Here is a 22,550-nt window from a genome sequence, read left to right as displayed (position 1 = left end):
GGGTGTGGAGCTGGCCGATGTGGGCTCGCTCCCAGCTCAGCCACAAACTTAATGCGCCAAGCCCAGATGAAGCATTACTGCTGGCTCTGCTGCTTCCCATCTGCTCATGGTGTAGCTGGGTGACAGCAAGTGGCACTCATGGGCTGTCACCGGATGATTTAAGGAGACCATAAACACTACCTTCAGAGCAGCAGTGCTCACATCACGTCGTCACAGAGGTAGAGAGAAAGCAGAGTCCTCTGCTCTTTCTATGCTTGCTTTTTTCCTTCAGCGGAAATTCAAGACTGTGTAGGATCATTTTTGGAGGGTTGACTGTTTCCTCACAAAGTAAATAGTATTTTTCTCTCTGGCTAAAGTTACACAATAATTTTGTATAGTTGGTCTAGCCCTGAGGGTGTCCGGCAGCAAACCCCTTCCCCACACACACTGCAACATCACACAGTTAGACAGTCCCACTTTCCCAAGCTTTGGCTGTGTCAGAGACAGGATACCACAGTATTCAGAAATGGAAATTCTTACACTGCTACTTTTCCCTAATTGTACGCACATTTTGTCTGTGCAGATTTCAAACTTGCCTGTGAATGGGAGCTGCTGAGAGCCAGCCCAAAAGTTCCTTCAGTAGTGTTGCATTTTTACTGTCACAGACTGGGCTGAGCTGTGTTTCTTATGAGGAGGAGAGGAGAGTGCAGGAGGAGGAGGGCATGATGAGGAACCTCTCCTCCAGGGTAGCAGTGGCAGGAGAAGGTGACCAAGCGCTGCAGGGAGCCACCACCTCGGACTGCAGCAGTAGATGCTGCTCCATCCCTTGGTTGCCAGAACAGGCAAAGCCGGCAGCCAGACCACGGATGCTCTGCTACGCCCATCGGTGGGTTGCTCCAGGCAGCTGTCTGCGTTGCCCGTGCTAGGGGCAGGCTGGTGGTGCAGAGCCGTTTTGCTGAGGGCTGGACCGGCAGCCTTGGTGGGGAACTGAGTGCCGTGTTTCTGTGGCCCTTCCCACGCAGGCTTTGCTGGGTATCGAACAGGACAAGTGCTGGGGCCTGGACGTGTGGAGGGTGTTCGGTCAGTCCCTTCCTCCCATAACTAAATGCTGAGGAGCTGGAGGAGCTCTGCAGTGTTGAAAACAGCCCGGCTGGGTCTTCCTGTGCTGCCTGCCCCAGAGGTTCAGGGCTGACCCTATAGCCAGGCTACAGGCTGGAAACAGCTTGTGCTGAACAGGCAGAAATGCAGAGGGGAGCTGAGCCTGGCTCCACGAAGGGAGATCCCAGAGCTCCCCATCCAGCGAGACACAGGCTCCCTCTGACCGAGCCAGGGTGCTGGAGCGAGCCCCCTGTGCTTGCAAGCACGTCCCTGCTGCCTGGCAGGGGGAAGGCACCCTGGGTTATTCTTAAGACCCTCTGAGGGATGTTTTCTTGATGACATAGCACTGCAGTGACCTTGTTCTTCCCAAGAACTCATCTTTAATTCGTACAAGGATGAGTTTCTATAAAACAGGCTCTATTGTCGTATAAATATGACAACTGGACCCTCTTGAAGTAAAGATTAGGATCAAAATCACCAGATACTTCTGTGGTGGGTTACGGCGAGGTAAGTTCGGGGCTACTTAGATCTTAGTAAGGAGCAGTGGGGTGAAAAGAAAATTAAAAGCACTACTTAGAACAATTTTGAAGCCACCTTTGATTGACCGGGCTTAACCTGGGCAAACCCAAGAGGTGATGTAGCTCTGCACCACGGCGGGTGCGGGGCTCGGCTTTCACCCCCCCACTTTTTTTCTTTGTGTGTGGTTTTTTTTTTTTAAATTGGAAACCCCAGGAAATCGGATGCAGACTTTTCTCCTCCACGTGAGCGTTACAAAACAGCCGATCTCATTGTTTCAGTATGTCCAGCCCCGCTCCGCGGGCTCCCCGGGGCGGCGGGCACTCGCCTCCCGCCCGGCCCGCGCTGAGGCCGGGCTGCCGCTGGCCGCGGTGCGGAGCGCGGTGCGGCGGCAGCAGCCCCCGGTGTCAGGTTAGACAAACACCCCGCGCCGTCGGTCAGCCCCGCCGCAGCTTTCCGGCCCCTCCCTCTGGCTCCCGGGGTCCCCTTGCCCCTTCCCCCGCGGAGCGGAGCAGCGCGGCGCGGAGCGGGGCGGTAAGTGCAGCGGTGGCGGAGCGGCCGGGGAGCGCGGGCGCGGAGTCCCGGGCGCGGATCAGCCCCCGGCGCCCCGCTCCGCGGAGGAGCAGCGCTGGACCGCTCCCGCGGAGCCCAGCGGTAGGTCCCGGGACGCCCGCCGGTCCCGGGCGGAGCGGAGCCGGCTGCAGCCCCTCGGTGCAGGGGACACGATCCAAAGCCTTTTCCGGGCTACTGGGACGAATATGCAAATATTTCCTTACGCTGTTTCTCTTTTTTCTTTTTTCTTTTTTTTTTTTCTTGTTCTGAGAGTGGCAAATTGTCAAAGAAAAAAAGTTGCTGTAGATGTTTCAGGGCTGTTGCTTTATTGAAAACATCTCTCCGGGTGGAGGCGAGAGCAGCCTGCGGTTCGGTGGGAGTGTTTGCAAATCAAATGTCATTTGGAGGTGGGGGGAGATCTGGCAAAATTGTTCCGTAAATGTGTTCTCCAAGTTGTGCAGGCTTGCTCGCCTCGTGTGAGCTTAACGAAAACCAACGGGAAGTTTGAAAGGAAGAGGACAAAATACATGGGATAACTAAGAAAAGTGCTTTCTGCCTGCTTTTGCTGGTGTGCTTGGATTCCTGGAGCGAGCGGTGCTGGGTGCGAACGCTCACCAGCTGCCTCCTTGGCAGAGTGGAACAGGGGGCTGTGTCGGGGAGATTTGGGGGACCAGACTTGTAGGATCGGTGGAGAAATCCAGCCCCCGGCAGCAGAATCGCTTGCGGCATGTTCAGGGCTTGAGCGAGAGCCAGCCTGTTCTCTGCCCCCACGCCTCCCCTCACCTTATCTCTTCCTCTTGTCACTCAAAGGCTTGTGCTGGGGGCCTGTCCGTCCTTCCAGAGCTGAACCACCCGCGGGGAGCCAGGCCAGAGGGGTTGGGCGCGTGGTCTGTACCACCTGCAGGAAGGTCCTTTGAGCTTAGTGGCACCACACTGGCGTTGAGAGTTTTCTCTAAGCTTTTGGTACTGAACGAAAATGTGTTATTATTGCTGAGTTATATTAGTACTGAGTTTTGTTTCTTTGCACCCATAGGTAATGAGTAGAGGGGTGGTGCTTGAGATTGTATCTGTTCCTATGGTTTTCTGACAGACCCTCAGCACCTGGATTCTCCCCTTTCTTGTCCTCGTGGGACATCTTTGTTTTAGACATCCTTATCCTTTTGGTTGCAGAGGGAGGCTATGGGCACATCCCATAAACATGGCTTTACTTATAACTTGGTTAGACTGTTGTTTAATAACAAAAACTACAGCTTATGGTATCCAGTTAATGGGTATAAAATTATCTAAGAAAGATACAGCTTTCTAGACATAAAGCACGCTTATTAGTAGAATGGATGAAACTATTTTTAAGATGAAAGATTTTCCCCTAATGGCAGAATGGTCCCTATAGAGGCCAAAAAAGGGTCTTTTAACTGCTGCTTTTCCCAAATGGAGTCAGCAGGACCTTCAAAATCACTTTGAAGACAGTTATACCACCATTAATAGGGCTGGTGTTGGTGTAAAAATATCATCCAAAAATCACACCCTTAATTGGCATTACTGCGTTGGCAAACCCCTTCCAGTGCTGCCTTATTCTTCAACAGCCGTATTATTTTAATTATATCCATGTATTCTGTCTCATGGGTAAGGCTCTGAGCAGGATTTATTGAATTCAGTGTGGTGGCTGGAGCTTTAACTTCTCCAGTAAAGGCAAGAAATCAGCTGCAAGAAAGCGGCTGAGGCCTTCAGTCCTGGTAGCTCTTCAGGGATTCCACTTTTGTGGGACTGCTGATCTGAGCATACTGCAGTAAGCTACTTTGCAAGCCATACTGGGTTAAGTAATGGGTAAATGCTAGCCTTGCAGTGTATTTAAATACTAGGAGAAATGTTTTTCTTTTAATTCAAATCAGTTTCTGTGATTGGAGAGAGATCTCACTCTTTTCCTTCCTTCCGTTCACCCATCCATCCACTTTTAACACCTTTTCAGATGCATTAGGTGATAATGTGGCATTATATGCTTCTAAATTTATCTGAAGCTGGAAGAAGCCATCTTTATGCAATTTTGTGCACTGAGTGGTACGTAGCCTTTCAGGGGCAATGATGGGCAGTGAGTCTCACAGTGCTTGGTGGCATTAAAGGTAGCATTCCAGTGCCATCGGCACCTTCTGTCCCGCTTGGGCATGCAGCATGGGAGAGCAACAACAACCCACGTGCCTGAGGGCTGGTTGGGTGAGTATAGCTGAGGGTCAGTTGGCCCACGGGAAAAGGCCCATGAGCACACAGGAGTCTGCACCGGGGCGCTCGTGAGCGTAGCTTTACTCCTGCGTAGCTCCTGAGTGCATCTTTACTCCTGCATACGCACAAGAGGAAGCCCATCAGATGTCCCAGGCTGGCTTTTGGCTCTGGTGGTAGATTGCTACAGAGCAGCAGCACAGTGAGGAAATGGCATCTTCTCAACTGCTATCTCTCTGGTTGGTATTAAGTCCTGTTATTACACTTTTTGAAAATATTTTGTTTTGCTGGACAGTTCCTCAACAACAGGAGGGACAGTGCTGGGGCATTTCCACGCTGCCAGAACCGCTCCAGCCCTGTGGATGTCTGTTCCTCTGGATTTGCAGGAGCAGAGAGTAGTTACATCCCATCTGCAGACTGTGACCAGCTTTCACTCCATGTTAAAAATTACACTTTTTGTGCCTTTTTTGTGTGTGTTGGAACATCTAAGAGCTCCTATGGCTCTCATTGCTGTAGTGTCTGGTATCTGCTTTCAGTTCTCAAGGCCTGCATGGAGACCGTTGGGTATGGAGGTGTGGTGGGTTGACCCTGGCTGGGGGCCAGGTGCCCACCAGAGCCACTCCATCACTCCCCTCCTTCACTAGGCAGGGCAGAAAAAGTGCAACGAAAAACTTGTGGATCGAGATAAGGACAGGGAGAGATCATTCACTAATTATCATCATGAGCAAAACTGAACATAGAGAGGGAATTCATCTAATTTATTACTAGGCAAAAGAGAGTAGAGGAATGAGAAATAAAATCAAGTCTTCAAACACCTCCCCCCACCCCTCCCATCTTCCAGGGCTCAACTTCACTCCTCGCTTCAACCTCTGCCCCCCCCCCCCTCAGTGGCACACGGGGACGGGGAATGGGGGTTACAGTCAGTTCATCACACGGTGTTTCTGCCGCTTCTTCATCCTCAGGGGGAGGACTCCTCTCATCGTTCCCCTGCTCCAGCGTGGGGTCCCTCTCACGAGAGACAGTCCTTCACGACCTTCTCCAACGTGAGTCCTTCCCACGGGCTACAGTCCTTCATGAACTGCTCCAGCGTGGGTCTCTCCCACGGGCCACAGCCTCCTTCGAGTGCCTCCACCTGCTCCAGCGTGGGGTCCTCCACGGGCTGCAGGTGGAATCTCTACACCCCCTCATCCTTCCTCCATGGGCTGCAGGGGGACAGCCTGCTTCACCATGGTCTTCACCAGGGGCTGCAGGGGGATCTCTGCTCCGGCGCCTGGAGCACCTCCTGCCCCTCCTTCTGCACTGACCTTGGGGTCTGCAGAGTTTCTTACATCTTCTCTCTCTGGCTGCAAAAGCTCTCTCTAACTGTTTTTTCCTTCTTAAATATGTTATCACAGAGGCGCTGATTGGCTCGGCCTTGGCCAGCGGCGGGTCCGTCTTGGAGCCGGCTGGCATTGGCTCTATCAGACACAGGGGAAGCTTCTAGCAGCTTCTCACAGAAGCCACCCCTGTAGCCCCCCCCGCTACCAAAACCTTGCCACGCAAAACCAACACAGGAGGGTACCTTGACTCTCCTTCCTTGTCATCCTTGTGCCCTTAGATTTTGCATCCTGTGTAAACCAAACCAAGCCCACTGCCAGCCATGCCTTTCACAGCTGCTTTCTTTCCTTTAGTATGGGAGATGACAAATATTTGCAATGTTGGTCTTCTCTTTCAAGCTGGAAATTTTTCCATGCCTGGGAGTTTCTTCCCTTAGTTTGTGGGTAAGAGGTGGGATTTAACTGCTTCTGGCAAAACCAGAAGTGTCCCTTAAATTATCCAAAGATTTTTGTGGTCGCCGAAAGACTTACGGTGGGCACATGCTTTCCTACAGCTGCCTTCTGGCTTTTGAGCATCATACCCTGAAGAAACCAGACTGCTGCTAGCTGGCCCGGCAGTGCTGGGGGCTGCTTGCCTCTCCTGTGAGCCTTTGACCTTGGGGAACCATGATCTCAGGTGGCCTCACACTGCCCCGGGGGAGGGCTGTGCCTGCGGGGAGCTCCCTGTCCTCTTCTGTCCCAGGGCTGAACTGTACTTTTCAGAAACTATGTTTCTTTTCTAAGTTGTATGCAAATCCCTAGTGGCAGAAAGAACCTTGACTCTTAATTACTCTGCTTCTTACCTCCTCTTAGATACACCAACAGCCCATGTGTTTAGAATAAGGCTTTGATATAGTGACATAGTCTCATGCATTCACTTTTGTTTAGCTTTTCCCCTCATTCTCTTGCATTAGCAATTTGGATTTCCTTTCAGCTCATTGGCATAATATTAACCTTTCTTTTTGCTGGAAGTGACATGTTGCCTTTAATAACAAGGGTCTGGATTTAATACCCCAAGAGGTCCTGTTCTGATTCCATGTTCATATAGATCAGGAACTAAAAGAAAGAGACTTCTGAAAGGGGCTTTCCATAAAGTGGTTTTTTTTCTCCTGCTTACATTATTGTGGTCTTTTTGTAAGAAATTAAACTGTTGAAACAAACATATATCCCACTCAGATACGAAGAATTCCCAGCTCGCTTGTGTCCTGGATCCACTCTTCCTCCTGCTGAACATGATTAGAGCAAGATCCTTTGAGTTACCTTTTCATTCTTGTGTTACAAACCTAATATATTGTTCATGAAAATTAAGTTCTGTTAATTACATCTCTTGGTCTGCTTTAAGACAGACCTACATTCCTGTCTGTCTTGTTTGCTAATGAACTCCGTGGATAGAATCCAAAATCAGGGGGGAAGTTTAAGCACTGCCACAGATCCGTGCATGCAGCTCACCCTGACTTCATTGTCCAGATGTGACCTCCAGGCTTCCCGCGTAGGGGTGGCCGTGGAAGTAAATGTTTGACTGGGAGATGTCACTGACATTTATTGCTGGGTGCACGAGAGCCTGTGGCTCATTTTTATGAATGAAGGCAGGCAATGACTGCCGAGCTGTCCAAACCGGTGCCAAAAATCCGGTATTGTAAGGATGTGGGTGGAGACGAGAGCGTGAGAAGTGCTTCTGCACCGGCAGTCCCACCATGGGACAGCTGCATGTCCAGCCCCAGGAGCGATGGACAGCCACGCTGCTTCTCTGGCCTGGAGGTGGTCTGGGCTCAGGGAACCCTGGAGAACAAGTCATGAAGCAGTATGTCACACACTCCTTATTGTGAAGGCTGAAAAAATGTCCCTTCTCACCTCACAGACTCTTTCCTGCCTATTTTGGTAGGAATTCTTTTTTTTTTTTTTTTTTTTTTTTTTTTTTTAATTCCTAGCATGAAACTTCATTTAGTTCAGTTCTGGTTTTTACTCTTGGCTGTATTCAGTGAACACACCTTGGAGACAAGGAGCTCATTTTTTCCTGTATCCACAAAAGCTTTTAGTAACTGCTAACCCTTTACACCTGTACATGTATAGTCCAAAAGAGGATCTTAACATGGTTTTGTCTAGACTTGGGATGGAGGAAGAGAGAGAAAGCAATTCCTGGGGCATGGATACATGACTTTTTGGAAGTAGAAAATATAACCAGCAAAGATTATATCCCCAACAGAGCTGGCAGAAGGGGTCTTATGGGTGTTCTTAATCCAGCTCACTGCAAAGTCAGCCAGGTTAGCTCAAACCACCTTTGTTTTTGACTTAAATTAGCTGAGTCTGCACTAGCACAGTGAATGTTCTCTCTGTCCGTCCTGCCAGACGTGCGGTGGGGGACTACCAGCCAGCTGCTGGTCCTCAGCCAGCTCTTGCTATAGCCGTGTCCGTGAGAGACTGTCTGTATGTCCCCCAGGCTTTACTTAAAGCAGAGCTGAGCCATTTGTCCAGTATCGACTTAACCACATTTGTCAGACAGAATCAGCTTAAGGTGTGCCCCTTACATTCTTGTTTGTGCTGTCCTAAATCATTTCAGCTTGGTACCTATTCCCCAGCTCTTAGCTCGGGTCCCATTAACAGTTCTTTCTGGGAAATTTCACAGGTCACTGGTGCTCTGTGGCAGCCATCGTGGAGTGGGACCAGCTGAACTCCTTCAGGGTGTCTGTGTGGTTCAGATTGAACAGCTGGTTTTACCCATGGAAGGACAGACCTGTTCTTTTACCTGAGGATTTGTGAACCAGTTAGGGTGATACTGGACGTGCATGCATGGACAGAGATTTAGAGGATGCCTATGAGATTTGAACTCCCATTTAAATTAAAAGGCAACATGTTTTGAGTGTTTCTGTGAAGTGTTTCACAGAAACACCTTCTAGGACTTTTGCTTTTCTGTACTTTCTGGACTTTGGAGGCCAGGTTACTTATGAAAAAGAAGATGGAAGGCAGAAAAGTACTGTTCTGTTGGTGTCGTGAATCTTCAGGTAGGAGAGAAACAGAATATATTTAAAACTCTGAATTGTTGTGTAACTGGCAACCTTTTCACAGGAGAATGCTACTTTAAATATATGGCTATATATTTAAAGTATATATACACTTTATATATATATAAAATATATAGCTGGAATGGAACTAAAAATAAAAAATCACTTCTGCAAATGATGATTTTTTTTTTTTAAGAATTATAAAACCAACTGGTTAGAAATGATTAATTATTGTAACATGTGAGTACTGTAAAGTTTCATCTATTCACAGTAGTATTTCAAATGATTTAAAGTTGTTTGCTCAAGGTTTGCTTTTACCATGTCATTAAATGTCATGGATTTTTTCCAGCTGTCCTCCACAAATGTATCACTCGTGATGGATTTTGCATGGGAACAGGCTGCCAGATTTTAGGTTTTGATACCAAAGCCCAATTTGGTTTTATTTCTAATACAGTTTTGCTTTGCAGAATGTATTACTGGCTTTTGATGGAGTTGGCAGAGAAGATGCTAGCGACTCTACTGGGCAGAGTTATTGGACCTGGCTTGCAGCTTCTGAAACCCTTTGAAGCTGGGGTCAAGGGTGGGCATCTGTGCAGATATCCAACCTCTCTGACCACTACCAGAGCTTTACCCTGGTATTGACTGTGCCCAGTCACTGCCTCCCATTGCTGTCACTGCCTCCTATCTGCTGGCTGCACAATTCACATGAGCACTTCCTAATTAGCTGTAGGCAAAATCAAGTGGATTATCTCAAGCCACTAATTAGACTGTTGAAGATAATCCTACTGGCTTTTGGGTTTGTCTTTCTACTTCCGGAAGTGAATTAGGGAGGACTGAGAGAGGCTGCTGGAGCAGCCACATCTGAAGGGAGCTGGGCTGTTGCTGGGTGTTAGGACAGGCAGCTGGAGGTCTCCTCACCAGCACAGCTGCAGCTGAGAGGGGGGATAGTCTCCATGGCCTCGCTAACAGCCTAATGAAGTCATTATTGAAGGAGAGCATCTTTCTTACTGAGCTGCTGAGGCTTGCCCAGTGGCTCTACCAGGTCTACTGAGGCTTATTTTTTCCTTATTCAATTTTCATAACCAGAACACTTACACTTGGTAGCATGTCATGTTTTCCTATTTTAAACTAATCTGCCTCATGCATGGAGCTCTGTCATATAATCAATACAACATACCGCCTGATGATCCTGAAAGACTGGCTATGATTAATGTATAAAACTTGGATGGCCACTTGGAAAGGATATAATCTGCTGCCGTACAGAGCAGATCGATTTGGGGGATTACCCCTCAGTTCCGAACTGGTAAATAGCGTAAATGGATCTGCTCAGGAAGAGGAACTGCATGCAGTATGCTTTGAAACATTAGTTTGCCTTTAGAGCAAAACCAAAATGCAATCTGCATTCTGACATGCCGTTTGGTTCCTGGCATGGCTGCTTGCATATCCAGAAGGATATGTCCTGTGGAAAGTGTTTGTAATAATTTGTGGGTTTTTCTGAAATGCAGATGTTAATAGCAAGAGCACATGATAAGCAATGTCTTAGATTTTTGCATTCTTCTCAAAGTGGTGACATGGTACGCTGTACCCTGGGGTGTTGCAAGTGTCTAAATAATTAGTATGTGTAAAAGAACATGAACATGTAATAATGTCTCTTCAGTCTGGGCAAACAGGTTGAGTGCATCCCTTTTATTCCTACATTTAAATATAATTAACTAAGATGCTAGTAATCAAAAATGAAACTCACTGGTATATATTTACAGGAGGAGAGATTTTAGTAAATGTAAAGAGTGAAAAAGTAAACTAGCACTGTATGATCATCATGAAGATGAAGCATACCTCTAGACTAGACAGTTTCATATGTTTAATTCTAATTCTTGGTTATACTTCTTTAGTTTGTGGTTGCTTATCTCTGAGGCTAGAAATAGCATTTCGTTGCATGCTTGTGCAGTGGTGGGGCACTGTGGTACTCTAACATGCAACTAAAGTTCCATGTGCTACCATGATTGTGATTATGTCTTTGCACTGGCAAAAACCTGCTAAAATGGTCAATGAAGCGTGTCAGGCAAGCATGTGTGTGTTTTAAATAAAATAGTCTCCACTGGGCTTAAAATGCAATGTTTCCATTTCTTTTTAAGCCTGCTTTTCTAAAACTCATTTAAAGAGACTAAATAACATCTGCCATCAGTAACATCCTTATGTTTGGGCCCGAGCCCTGAGAGCGCAAAGCACGTGACGTTCATGTTAGTCACTAGGATGGGGTGCAGAGCTAGGTGTTCGCGGGCAAGCACTTGGGCAGGAGCAGAGCCCGGGATTTGGGTAATAATGCTAGTAACTTTTTCTAGTTGTTTTTCCATGGCCTTTTTTTTCCTGATGGGTAAATTAAGTAGGTCTTGTTTCCTCATTAGCTATGTTAAAGAAGAAAAATGCTTTCTGCAAATCACATCCTGTTTTCGTCGTCATTCATTTAGCACAGATTTTAAGTTGCAGAGTGAGTGTAGTCCATCTGACCTACCTCCCCTCCCCTCCTTATTGACACTGATACTAGAACTATGGGAAAACTTAGGCTGCTGGCAAAATGGGTGGAAAATCAAATGTTTAATGTTTTGCTTGAACATTTTGTGGTTTCTCCTGAATTTCTTTGTCTGAAACAAAGGATGTTCTTTGTTCTTTTTTGTTGTGGTTTTTTTTTTTATTTGGAAAAATCTGCAATGTCATTGTGGATTGCAGAAGTTTCTACAGAAATCGTGTAAGTTATCTACAAGATTTTTTTTTTAAACCTGGAAAAAAGAAGGGTAGTTATAAAATGCAAAAAATTGCCTATTCTGATGGTGAAAAAATTGTTGGCAGATTCTTACAAATGCATTCAGAATCAAAATGTTAGTGATTTGGAAAAATCTCGAAATAGAGTAATTTCACATGACCCCCTCTTGGAAGCTTCTAAGTTTTGCATTCTTTGCTCCAGCATAATTCCCACTGAAGAAATACTTCAAAAAGCAAGATTATGGATTCCTTTAAAAATGTCATTCCTTGCTTTTTGGGTACTGCACTAAGTTGTGTTTATATATCTTAATCTTATCCTGATTTATATGATCAAAATTAAGCTTTCATGGAGTTGTCTGGAGTCTGGAAAAGATAGGAACTGAACCACAAAGTAGACAGTCACTGCTCTACTGAACTTGGAGGCTGTGGATGCCCAGGCTCTTCCAGCTGGAGGTTGGGCTGCTATAGTCGTGTGCTGCCCTTTCTCCTGGGCATCCCAGGCGGGCACCTGACCCAGGGTGCAGAAAAAAAAAGCCCTGGGAGCAAGCGGTGAGGGAGAGGTGGTGGTGTACCCACGCTTGGCATGCTCAGCGCCTGCACAGTGCCCAGTACAGGGCGTCTGAGCTCTGAAGGACAGTCTGAAGCATAAAAAAAATGGTGGCTTTGGGATGATGTGGGTGAAAGGGCATTCTAGTCACATATCTTCTGCCCTTTCAGCCAGCCTGACGGTTACTGGGACGCTAGCTTGCACTGTTAAGTAGTTGCTCGTTGTCACTGGAAGAGTATTCCTTTGTTATTTCAGGATTACTGAGACACTTAATTGGCTGTTCATTAACTGCCTTAGAGAAAAATAAGATCTGATTAATCATCATTTCAGCAAATTATAGCCTGTTCTACAGGCTAATGAAATTAAGCAGTGAAGAGCTGGCTTCCTGCAGTTAGCTGTGACCTGCCCTAGCTGTGCAGCCCTCGCTGCCTGGCTCTGACCTGGAGGGCTTGAGGCGCACAGAAATCCGAGGGGTCACCGACAGGAATCAGGGATGGGGAGCGTGAAGTCCCATGTTAATGGAGTGAGAACCACGGGGCACTGCCCAGGGCGCAATGGAGATGATGCCTGGGCCTGGCAGAGGTACAAGTTGTGGACAAAAATGCAGACAGACAGCAAGATGTCTGTTGGCCGCAATTCCTAACCTTTGAGATCACTTCCTTTTTGTTACATTTTGTAAGCAGTTGTCATTATAACTGATCAAGATCAAATTTCTGAGCTGAGATCTTGAATTCATCATTGAAGAATGTATATTTTGCTCTGAAATAGTCTTACATAGTACATTATTTCAAGTTTTACCTTACACAGATGCTGATTTCAAACATAACTGGTTTTAGTGAATTATCCAACAGGGAAGATGCAACTAGCACCTTTTGCTTTAGAACAGAGGTCTAGAGTTTGAAGAAAGGAAAAGTCTGCAGATGCATAATGCAACGTTTAGAAATCCCACACAATGTATTTGCAGGTGTTACAAGGCTAGGTATTTAAAAAGCTGATTCCTTACACAAAATGGCCAAGAGTTAAAGTTCCCCCAAAGCTTTTCCATTTTCTGCCATCTTTGTGTCTTGCATCCTTCCTTCTCCAAGATCCCTGAACTGTTGCTTCCCTTTAATCTCTTTAGGGGCCCTTTCTCAGCTGTTTAAAAGCAGCTATAGCTGCTCCCCCATCTGCCTAGGACTGGCAGAGACAGTAATAGAAACCTCCCATTTCTTTGCCGAGTGGGACTCCTTCAGCTTCCCTGTGTAATGTGATTTAGCAGCGTTTGAGACATTGATAATGTTGACATTGGGATTACATGGAGTTTGCTTTCAAGAAAGTTAGGGAATACCACAACCATTGACAGTTTGCACTTTACCCTTTTCAAGACCTAAACATTCAGGAGAAGCCTATGCCAGGTTTGTGCTAGTCGTTAATCACCTGGGTTTTGGTGTGTGGCGCTTAGGACCCGATGGTGTGGTTAGGGCTGGATGAGCAGGAGTGGCAGGACTTGAGGACTACTCTACCCCTTCGTCTCTGTGCTTTCTCTGGTGTATGTGTGTTTGGCGGCTTCACAGCTGGTTTAACTCTTCCCTGTGCAGAATTTGGGAAGAAGAGGCATTTCCTTTTTCTCTGAAGTGTAGTCTTCTCATCGTTAAGCATGATGATTGCAAATACAAAACAGAAATAGGTCAATACAACAGAAGAATATTAACAGAAGAATTAATAGAAGAAAGTTTAGAGGCTGCTTTTTGTGTGTGTGTGGAGAGTAGAAAGCTTTCTTCTGTTAGTGGAAGAAACTGCGATTGTTTCTTGCTTAACTGATGGCAACACTGGAGAGGAATGGGTGACAGTCTTGCAGCACACCCTGTTTAATGTCTTCATCGCCAAAGATCTTCATTGCCCAGGCTTCACTGGGTCTCAAGGGGCCTCGGTGGGCCTTGCCAGAGCTCTCTGTGAAGGGCCTTGGTATTGGCCGTGGGGACGGTGATGGCTCCAGCACGGTGATGGTGCTGAGCAAGGAGAGCTGGCTCCCTTTGGTGTGGGGGCTATGGTCTTCTCTGCGCTGGGCCTCCCCGGGGGAAGAGAGACAAGGGCCTCAGCAGCCTGGTGAGTCCCCCGTCCCAGGATTTGGTGGGTGGGAACAAGGTTTTTAACGGCCCCATTTGGGTGGAGGAGGCAGCCCCAGTGCTGCGCTGGCTGTACCTGGGTCAGGCGGCCAGGCTCGGCTTTGAAATGTGAAGCAGCTTCCTTAGGCATTGCGGGGGGTGAAAAGTGAATTAACCATATCATAGGCACATGGTACTTCCCTGCTCAGATTACACTACAAAATCTGGGCAGTTCCTAAGATAGAGCTGGAAAAGGGGATTTGGGAGTGTGAGCAGCACTTGGAGCAGAGCACAGCTGACATGGCTGGGAACAAAAGGTGATAGGAAAACTCCCCGCATCTACATTGCTGCACATCCACAGGTCAGCAGAAATCCTTCCTAGCTGGACATTTGTTGCAAATTTACTGGGAGAAGCGTAAAATAACTTTGTTTGAGTGCTGGCTTTGCTTTGTGCCTTGTGTTCTGCTAGTTGCAAAGATTGTATCTGGCTGTGTTGCTTTGATTTTGTACTTTGTTTTTTAGATTTACTTTCTAACTGTTCGTCAGACTCTAACACTCTTGTTAAATATCTTCTGTTTGATACAGTTTAAGGACTTATGTAGATAGGGGCGGATTTGCTTTGTTAGTTAAGACCGCTAAAGCTGTGTCTACTCTGCTTGTGGACAAAGCTTTTTGCAGAACAGATTTTTTTGCAAAATACTCCATAAGCAACCCATGTGTTTGTGCTATTAGTGAGATCTTCGTGGACTTTTTTTTATCTTCTCCTCTAATGTGAGCTTCTTACAAAAACAATTATTTTTAATGCTGCTTCTGGCCTTTTGACTGGGAATTCAGAGAGCATTTTACCTCACATACTGAAGCGAAAGTTAGGTTTGTTTTTGTTAATGTAAGTCAAGAAGTAGCAATGATTCAGTGTGACAGGCTGAATGTGAGCCATATGAGCCGAGCTGCACAAGCATAAAGGATGATTGTGCTGCAAAATATCTCCAAGTAATTTAGATTTTGACACACTTACCACTTCTCAAATTGCATTTCCCCCTCCCTGCCACTCCTACCCTTCCCCCACCATCCATGATCTGATGTGATGGAAAAATATATGCATTGTCTCTGGGAATAGTAATGGTTGGGCTAAAAGTGCTTTGCTTCTGTGAATTTTATTATAGCAATGTGAGAGCCTCACAAAGAGATGATAATAATTGTGTACGCTTACATACATAGTCTTAAGTAACGACTTCATGGGCTTACATAGTTCAATTTTCAGATGATAATTCGTAGTACTCAGAGCGTGTAAGTGTCTTATCTGTCTCACTAACAGGTTTTGAAACGCATCGATATATAGTAGTTTTCTGATTTAAGAAGTGTAACTTTTGCATTGAGCCGCAGGAGCACAGCTCACACGCAGCTCCTGGCGCCTGTGACAAGAGTTGCATGTCAGGGAGGACTGCTTGTCCCCAGGAAGCCCAGAGAACCGGGCAGAGTGCCACTTGAGTCCCACTCTTGGGTGGAGGACTTTATAGTGCCATTTTTTTCCAATTAAGCACTATTGATTTCTTTTGTGCATGTTTTATTTTTTTGTTGTAGACTTTTTTTTTTAATCTGTGGTTTCTCTGTGTGAATGGCAAATGAAGGCTGTTTTAATGTTGACTCAAATGATACCTACTCATAGCAGGATTTTATGTCCAGCCTTTTTATTGATTAAACATCTGCATGTCTCAGCATTTGGATGTAGAAAGGAATAGCAAATGGCAGTTCATTTCTGCCATTAAGGGTTTCTTACCAATAAGTGAAAGGTGGGGCAGAGAGCTGTGTGTGTATGTGTGCGTGAGTATAATATATTAGTGTAACATCTATAAAATAAGACATATTTTAAGGGCTTTTAAACTCGAAGATTGAATTCTGTGCTCTTAGGAAGTGTATCATGCAGACACAACAGACACATACCGAGGTAAGTGAGAACAGAATTTGTTTTTTCAGTGAATCTGTTCTAACCCATTGGCCCAGTCCAAGCCTCCCCCCTGAAGTTTCTAGAAAGGACCCCGCTGACACTGATGGAAGTGGGGATAAAGCCAGGCATTAAGATGGTCTAGATTGTGACACGCCTTTGCTGTTTAATGTTGTATGTGAAGTCTTTAAAGCAGCAAACCAAAAATAATACTTTGGATACTATTTTTAAGGCAAAATCCCAGCAAAATGTCTGTCATCAGGTTCCAAATGATTCCTTGCTTCACTTTAACAATGAGCTATCCGTTATATGGTCTTAATTTATGGAATGTTAAACAGTTTCTGGCATTACTGTGCCCCTGCAGGAAGAACAGATGGTACTTTTGAATGAGTTTTGCTATGGGATAAAATGTTCCAGGTCTTCAACAGATCATATCCATCTGTAAGTAAGGAATAGCATTTGTGTAGGAGAAACAGGGTAGAGTCAAACCACTGGAAATCCTCTGCTGAAGGAAAAACAGTGCCTCTAGGCTGAGGTGGTAGTACGCATTGGAAGGTAACGCACAAAGCTACTGCTTAACGTTATTTTAAAGGTGAACATTTATTTTGGTTAAACATCCCAAATGGGAAATCTTATAAATGAGGACTTGGAAGGCAGTGGTCAGTATATACTGACTGTAGTCTGTATAACAAGAGTATGCTACATTTCTAATTGTCTAGATTGGCTATGTCTTCGTCTTGTCGCCAGGCAATAAAGTTCTGTCTGATTTGATTTATAGAGCTTTGGCTCTCTGAGAATAGTGTGGAAGCAATGAAGACCCAGATCCTGACAGTCCTCATCATGTCAACGTATAATGTAGCTAACTTTGCAGAACTGAGCGGAACATCTCTGTTGTGATGCACGTCTTGCACCCTCCATAAAAGTTAGTCTTGCAAGTCAAACAGAGGATTGGAAGAATTTTGAGAAGTTGTGGCACTTTCCTTCTCCATTCTCCTGAATGACCAGGAACTGCTAGGATGATGGAATCCATCATTTTTCAGAGCTCTGCTGCAATTTTTCCACTTGGCCTCCTGGGGAATGATTGCTTTCTCTTCATTGGCCTCTGTACTTCTGGTCCATGTTTTGTGAATGAGCATCCCCTTCAGTTTATCTCTTTCTTACAATTCTATGAATTTTATTTGTATTCCCTGTAGAGTTCTCCTTTGCAAATTGAAAAATCATAGGCTCTTCAGCTTTATCTACCTGAAAATAAGGTAATTAATCATGTAAGTTCCCCGTATGGTGCATAAAGACAAGCTCATGTCTAGGGGGCAATCCATCCATCCTAAAACACATTAACAGTGATATTAGTTACTTTCTGAAATTTTACCCACCTCTCTGCTGATTGTAGAGGAAGCTTCATCCATGAGGTAACTTCTAGAAAACTGAAGTTAAAGTGAACCTGTGATCTTCAGAGAGTTTATATTCCTGGTTGTCGTTGTTCTGTTCTTGTTCTTCGTGCTTTGAATACCCAAGGTTGCTGTATCAGCAACTTGCTTTTAGAAGCGATTCTGCAAAGTTGTACTACCTTTATATTACTGGAAATCTAGTGAAAATCTTCCCTTTCCCAGCCTCCAAAATCAGTCAGCTGGGTGTGAACGTCTGACTGGGCTGCCAAAGTGGTTAAAATCATTCTGGGGTGAGGCTGGGTCGTGCCACAGGAAGGCTCTCTGCAGGTGCCTCTTTCTGCCGGGCGGCTGCACGTTAGCCCGGCCTCAGCGGCAGCATTTGTTGAAGCACTAACGGAGGAATTTGAGAGAAGGCTGGAAAGCTAGAATACATCTTATTTCACTTTCTGTACTTTCCTTGGTGTTTGGTTTTGGGTTTGTTTGTTTTTTTGTTGTTGGGTTTTTTTTTTTTTTTCCTATCAGATGTTCTGTGATTTTGGGAGACTTTGTTTTATCTCTTGCATATTAGTAACTTTGTCATCTTAATTTTTCTTGCCACTCATGTGCTGGACTGTGTGTAATGAGCGTGGAGGGAGGGAGTATCAGCTCATTCTTCTTCCATTGTATTAATAACTTCTTTCCCATTGCATAAATCATCTTTACAGTTGTAGGATTTCTTCATCTGGAAACTAAAATATCTTTCTTCCCTTGCAGGAGAAAATTCGCCAAAACATATATATGTATTTTAACATACCAAGATCAAACAAATTGTGCTCACTATTAATACCACCTTCTTGGAGTATTGCTCATTGTAGTGAAAATCAGACTCAATTTAATGTTTCATTAGTGTGTTCAACTGAAAGAAGATGTTATGAAAGGAAAAGTAGTATTCTAAATTACATGCACCTCTATAAGGTAACATATAAAATATATTCAATCAGCATGTTGTGTGACAGTACCTGCATGTACATAATTTAATGCAAAAATAGCGCTCTCATCAGTTGATTGCTCTGGATTGTCTCTCCAACATTGGAGGAATACCTGGGTGTGGCCTGATACGAAAAGCAAAGTTTACGTCAGTGTTTTCATTTCCCTTAAATTTTATACAAGAATATGGGCTACCTTACTTTTTGGTATACTTCAAAGGAGCTGCCTTTTTCTTAGAATTGTTGGAGAAGTCTGGTTGGTTTCTTCAGTGATGAGACCTGTTCTCTTCTGGGCAGCAGTTAAAGAAAAATTTCTATTTTGTTAGCTGTCTTAAAACACATAGTATATTCCCTGTTAGAACAAAGTCACATTTTGTGGTATCAGTGTTCCTGGCTTGCCAAGATTTCTAATTTTTGAATGTTTTGCCTTTAATTGCAAGTTATCATGGATTTATTTGTATTTGTTGGTGATCAAAAACTTAAAATACTGAGGAGTATGGGTTGCGTATTTATACAGCAGATGATACTAACTTCCTGTGGTAACAGAAAATGTAAAGTATAACTTACAAGATAAACAAGACTTGCTCTTCTATCATCATTCTGGTTTATAGGGTAAATACAGTGCAGAACCACAAATCATTATGAATACAAGAACTACATACGTGCGTCTGAGGGCAGAAGTTGTCTAAATGTGTTTAGACGTATAGCAAACTATCTGTTTGGGATCACCAAGTATGCCAGTTTGAGATTCTGTACAGCATACAGAAAAACCAGTGCTCCTATCTCCAGGAAATTATGCTCCAAATTAATGTTACACCTTTGACAATTTGGATCTGGTCCAAAGCTACTGAAGTCAGTGGAAGGAGTTCAGGATCCAGGTTTCCACATGTGCAGCAGACCAAAGGGCTGTGAGTTACTTTCACCTTCCTTAGCAAAAATATGCCAGGGTACTACAAGAAATACCTGTATTTATGTGTTTCTGTATCTGTTTATGTTGAAACCTTTCCACAAAAATTCATACTAAATATTTTGCTTTTCTGAGTTTAAAAGTACCAGTCAGTTCCTTCATCTTATGACGGCCTCTAAATAGCTTAAATCTGTTTCAGGTTGGTTAGAAATAAATTTGCTGCCCAGAAGACAACAGGTCTCATCACCGAAGAAACAAACCAAACTTTCTTCAACATCTAGTACAATGCCTTCTCTGAAACACTTATCTAGATTTTAATCTTAAGTAAATGAGGTAGCATTACTGGCCTTGGACATCTCTTGAAGGATAAATCAGGCTCAAAGCACTATCCGTCCAGATCCTCTCTGGCAGAGTACTGAATCTGTCAGTCTGTAGGAGCTAGACATCTTCCTGATCAGCATCAAGTTTAGTTCAGATAATTATGTGCTGCAGCAGATGTAATAGAAGGTCCCAGGCAGCGTGTGTGTGTGCTGGGTGCCTGGCACCCCGACTTGCTTGTCCCGTCACCTCAAGGACCTGCTGGCCTCTGAGGAGCAAAGCCTTCCCCAGCCTCATGCCCAGCCAGTGAAGCGCAGGATATTTATGTCCCAAAATGGGAGTCTCACAGCAACTCTCAACTTCTCTTACACAACCCCTTCACAGTCTTTGAGGATCAGTGAAGAATAAACACAGGGTGGAAGATGGGAGGTATTGCAAGGGTAACTTCTATTAGTTACATCTGGCATTATTGTTGTCTCTGAATGACGGGCTCTGAGATGAAATAGCAGAGCAGGCATCTTCACATTTTGGTATCCAACAAACCAAATTAATTCCATTATCTTTTATGGAAAGTTTATGCAGGAACAGTTTTGATTGATGGATTACATCTGCGGCTGCTGACTGATTAGCAGCATGATAGATGTAGCTTCATTTACAGGGATTTGCTTTCATTCATGAGGAAAAATTGAAGGTTTCTTTCCAGCACATTTTTTGCATTAAAACTTTTCAAAGTGATCAACAAATGGTAGGCTTTGATTTCCGTTTGTTTAATGCCTGTGGTAATTAACATTTCTGTGAGAACATTTTAACCAAATGTTCTAGTTTCTCCTCCATTAAAATAATAATTTTTTGCTTTAGCTAAAGAATTTAATTGGTATATATAATAACCCTGATTTGGGATTTCTTTTGTCACCATATGAGAGGAAACTGTTGCCGAGAGATTATCATTGTTGCTTTTTCTGGACTTCATTAATTTATAATTGGCAATATGCCTCATGGTACATCCCGTCCACTTACTACAGATACGTGCTGTCTGCAGTCCATTGTCTCGTGGCGTGGGTGTGGAGAGAGGGCATGTGTGCGAGTGCGGAGATAAATCTGAGTTCCTCTGCTTCATACCAAAGAATATCTGGGCAGATTCTCAACCAGATCAATTAGCCAAACAGTTTTCAATGCAAAATTACAAGGCTGGATCCTTAACCCAGCCTGTCTTTGTGGAGTTGATTTCTAAATCCTTTCTCCTCCTCCATGGCTTGTAGAAAACCATAGGATTGGGAAATCAAGAGATGGGGCTGAGTTGTAGCAGAGCAAAGGAGATAACTAGTGATACTAGTTCCAGTTTCTGTTGGGAGATGCATCAACCCTTGGATCTTTTACACCTCCATTTCATCCTGTATCCATGGTTCTTGCGCCGCAGGTTCAGGCACAGACTGACCTCTAGCAGTAGAGGTCCTATGCACCTGGTCTTGCAGTGAAGTGCAAAGATTTTGATTCATGCCAGGCTTAATCCAGATAAGCCTTGCAGGTAGAAGGAGTGGTCAGGACAGTTGTTTCTTCTTGCACTGCTTATTCTCGTCCCTTCCTTCTAACAGGAAGACACTCTGTTCAGATTAGAGCACAGCAAAATCTCAGGATCACTGTCAAGGGCAGAACTAGCAAATCTGGGATGATTCCAGCAGTAAGAATGTGCTCAGGGCTACACAGAGGGCTGAAGATTTTGAAAATGAAAAATTCTAAGAAAACTTACTGTAACAAAGAAAATGCAATCCCAGTTACTCAAGACAGATATTTTCTTGAAGTGTGAGGTGGAGGTGAAGATGACAGCAGTGATGCCTCCAAAACCTGAAAAGGATCACAAGCTATGGTGGGCTTGCAATGGATAGATTTGAGCTAGCATTTTATCCACCAGTTATAACAAGTTAAGGAGTCTTCCTCCTTCAGTTCCCCTCTCATCCCCAGCCTTTATCCAGAAGAGTAGGCCAGAGAATGCCCTCTCTGTATGGAACAAAGGCAGCGATGGCCTTGTGTGCTGTCTTTAAGTGTTATTTATTTAAGAGCCAGAGCACAGGCAGGACAGTGGGTGTGCAGAAGTTCACCTACTGTCATGCGAGTCTCAGCTAGGTGCGTTCTGCAGCTGGGAGAGCAGAAGATGTATTTTCTCAGCTGCAGAGCAGAGTACAGCTAATGAAAGGTTTGTTGCTGCAGTTGGTTACTGAGAGCACGTTTACTCTCTTGAGGGACAGATTTGGATCCTGTTGAGTCATAAAGGAAAAGAGTTTGATGTTGGGTCCTGGGGATTTTGCTACACTGTAAAAAAATCATCCTGCCTTTTGAAGGGAACGTGTCAGGATTCACAGTCTACTCCTAGGGAAATCCTGATTGTAGACGGCAACTGTATGTGCTGTGGATTAAAAGAGGTATGTTGACAGAGCTCACTATAAAAGTCGTGGAGAAACTGTGATCCAAATTAGTAAAAGACTATAAAATGTTCACAGTGCAATACGTGTTATTTTCACCTCATCAGCAGATAGAATTTCACTATTAATCATGACAATGACAAGGCCAGGACACATTTACTGAAAAATTATTTACTACAAGCTTACTGTATTGACATCTTGTTTTGATACTCATTTGGAATTAATTGGCAGACTGAAGTAAGCCCCTCCGAGTTACTCTGGAGAGTCTCAAATCAAATTCTTCAGTTCTGAGGATGAAGTCCGGGCGATGGAGGAACTGCTGCTCCTCTGGCTGGTGAGCAGTTTTGCCTCACAGGTAGACTGTGGAAAACTGTATTACAGTTCCCTTTAGTCTTGCCTCAATGAAAACAGTTGTTAATTATTTCCAAATTGGCACACGGCAGTGCACAGGGCAGGAAAGGCCACTTGCTAAGCTGTCAGTTAATAATAGGCTTTCTTTTGTATTTTAGGGT

The 22,550-nt window shown here is 44.7% G+C and overlaps 1 protein-coding gene across 7 annotated transcripts in view; it reads left to right on the top strand.

Moving 5' to 3' along the window:
* The first annotated feature begins 1,880 nt into the window (after positions 1 to 1,880).
* FBLN2 (fibulin 2) overlaps positions 1,881 to 22,550 on the top strand; it is a 107,290-nt gene continuing 86,620 nt past the window's right edge. For 2 of the 7 annotated variants that reach the window (XM_075762665.1, XM_010303286.2), the window contains exon 1: positions 14,268 to 14,462. The gene's annotated coding sequence lies outside the window, so the exon portion shown is untranslated. Of the gene's footprint in view, positions 2,128 to 14,264; positions 14,463 to 16,009; positions 16,047 to 22,550 lie in introns of those variants that run through there. The other 5 variants (XM_075762664.1, XM_075762663.1, XM_075762666.1 and 2 more) reach the window with 5 other exon arrangements.

This window comes from Balearica regulorum, chromosome 10, assembly GCF_011004875.1.
Source record: "Balearica regulorum gibbericeps isolate bBalReg1 chromosome 10, bBalReg1.pri, whole genome shotgun sequence".
NCBI classification, from domain to species: Eukaryota; Metazoa; Chordata; class Aves; order Gruiformes; family Gruidae; genus Balearica; species Balearica regulorum.
Note: the sequence above shows the minus strand (reverse complement) of the source record. Positions and strands in the feature narration are given on the sequence as shown.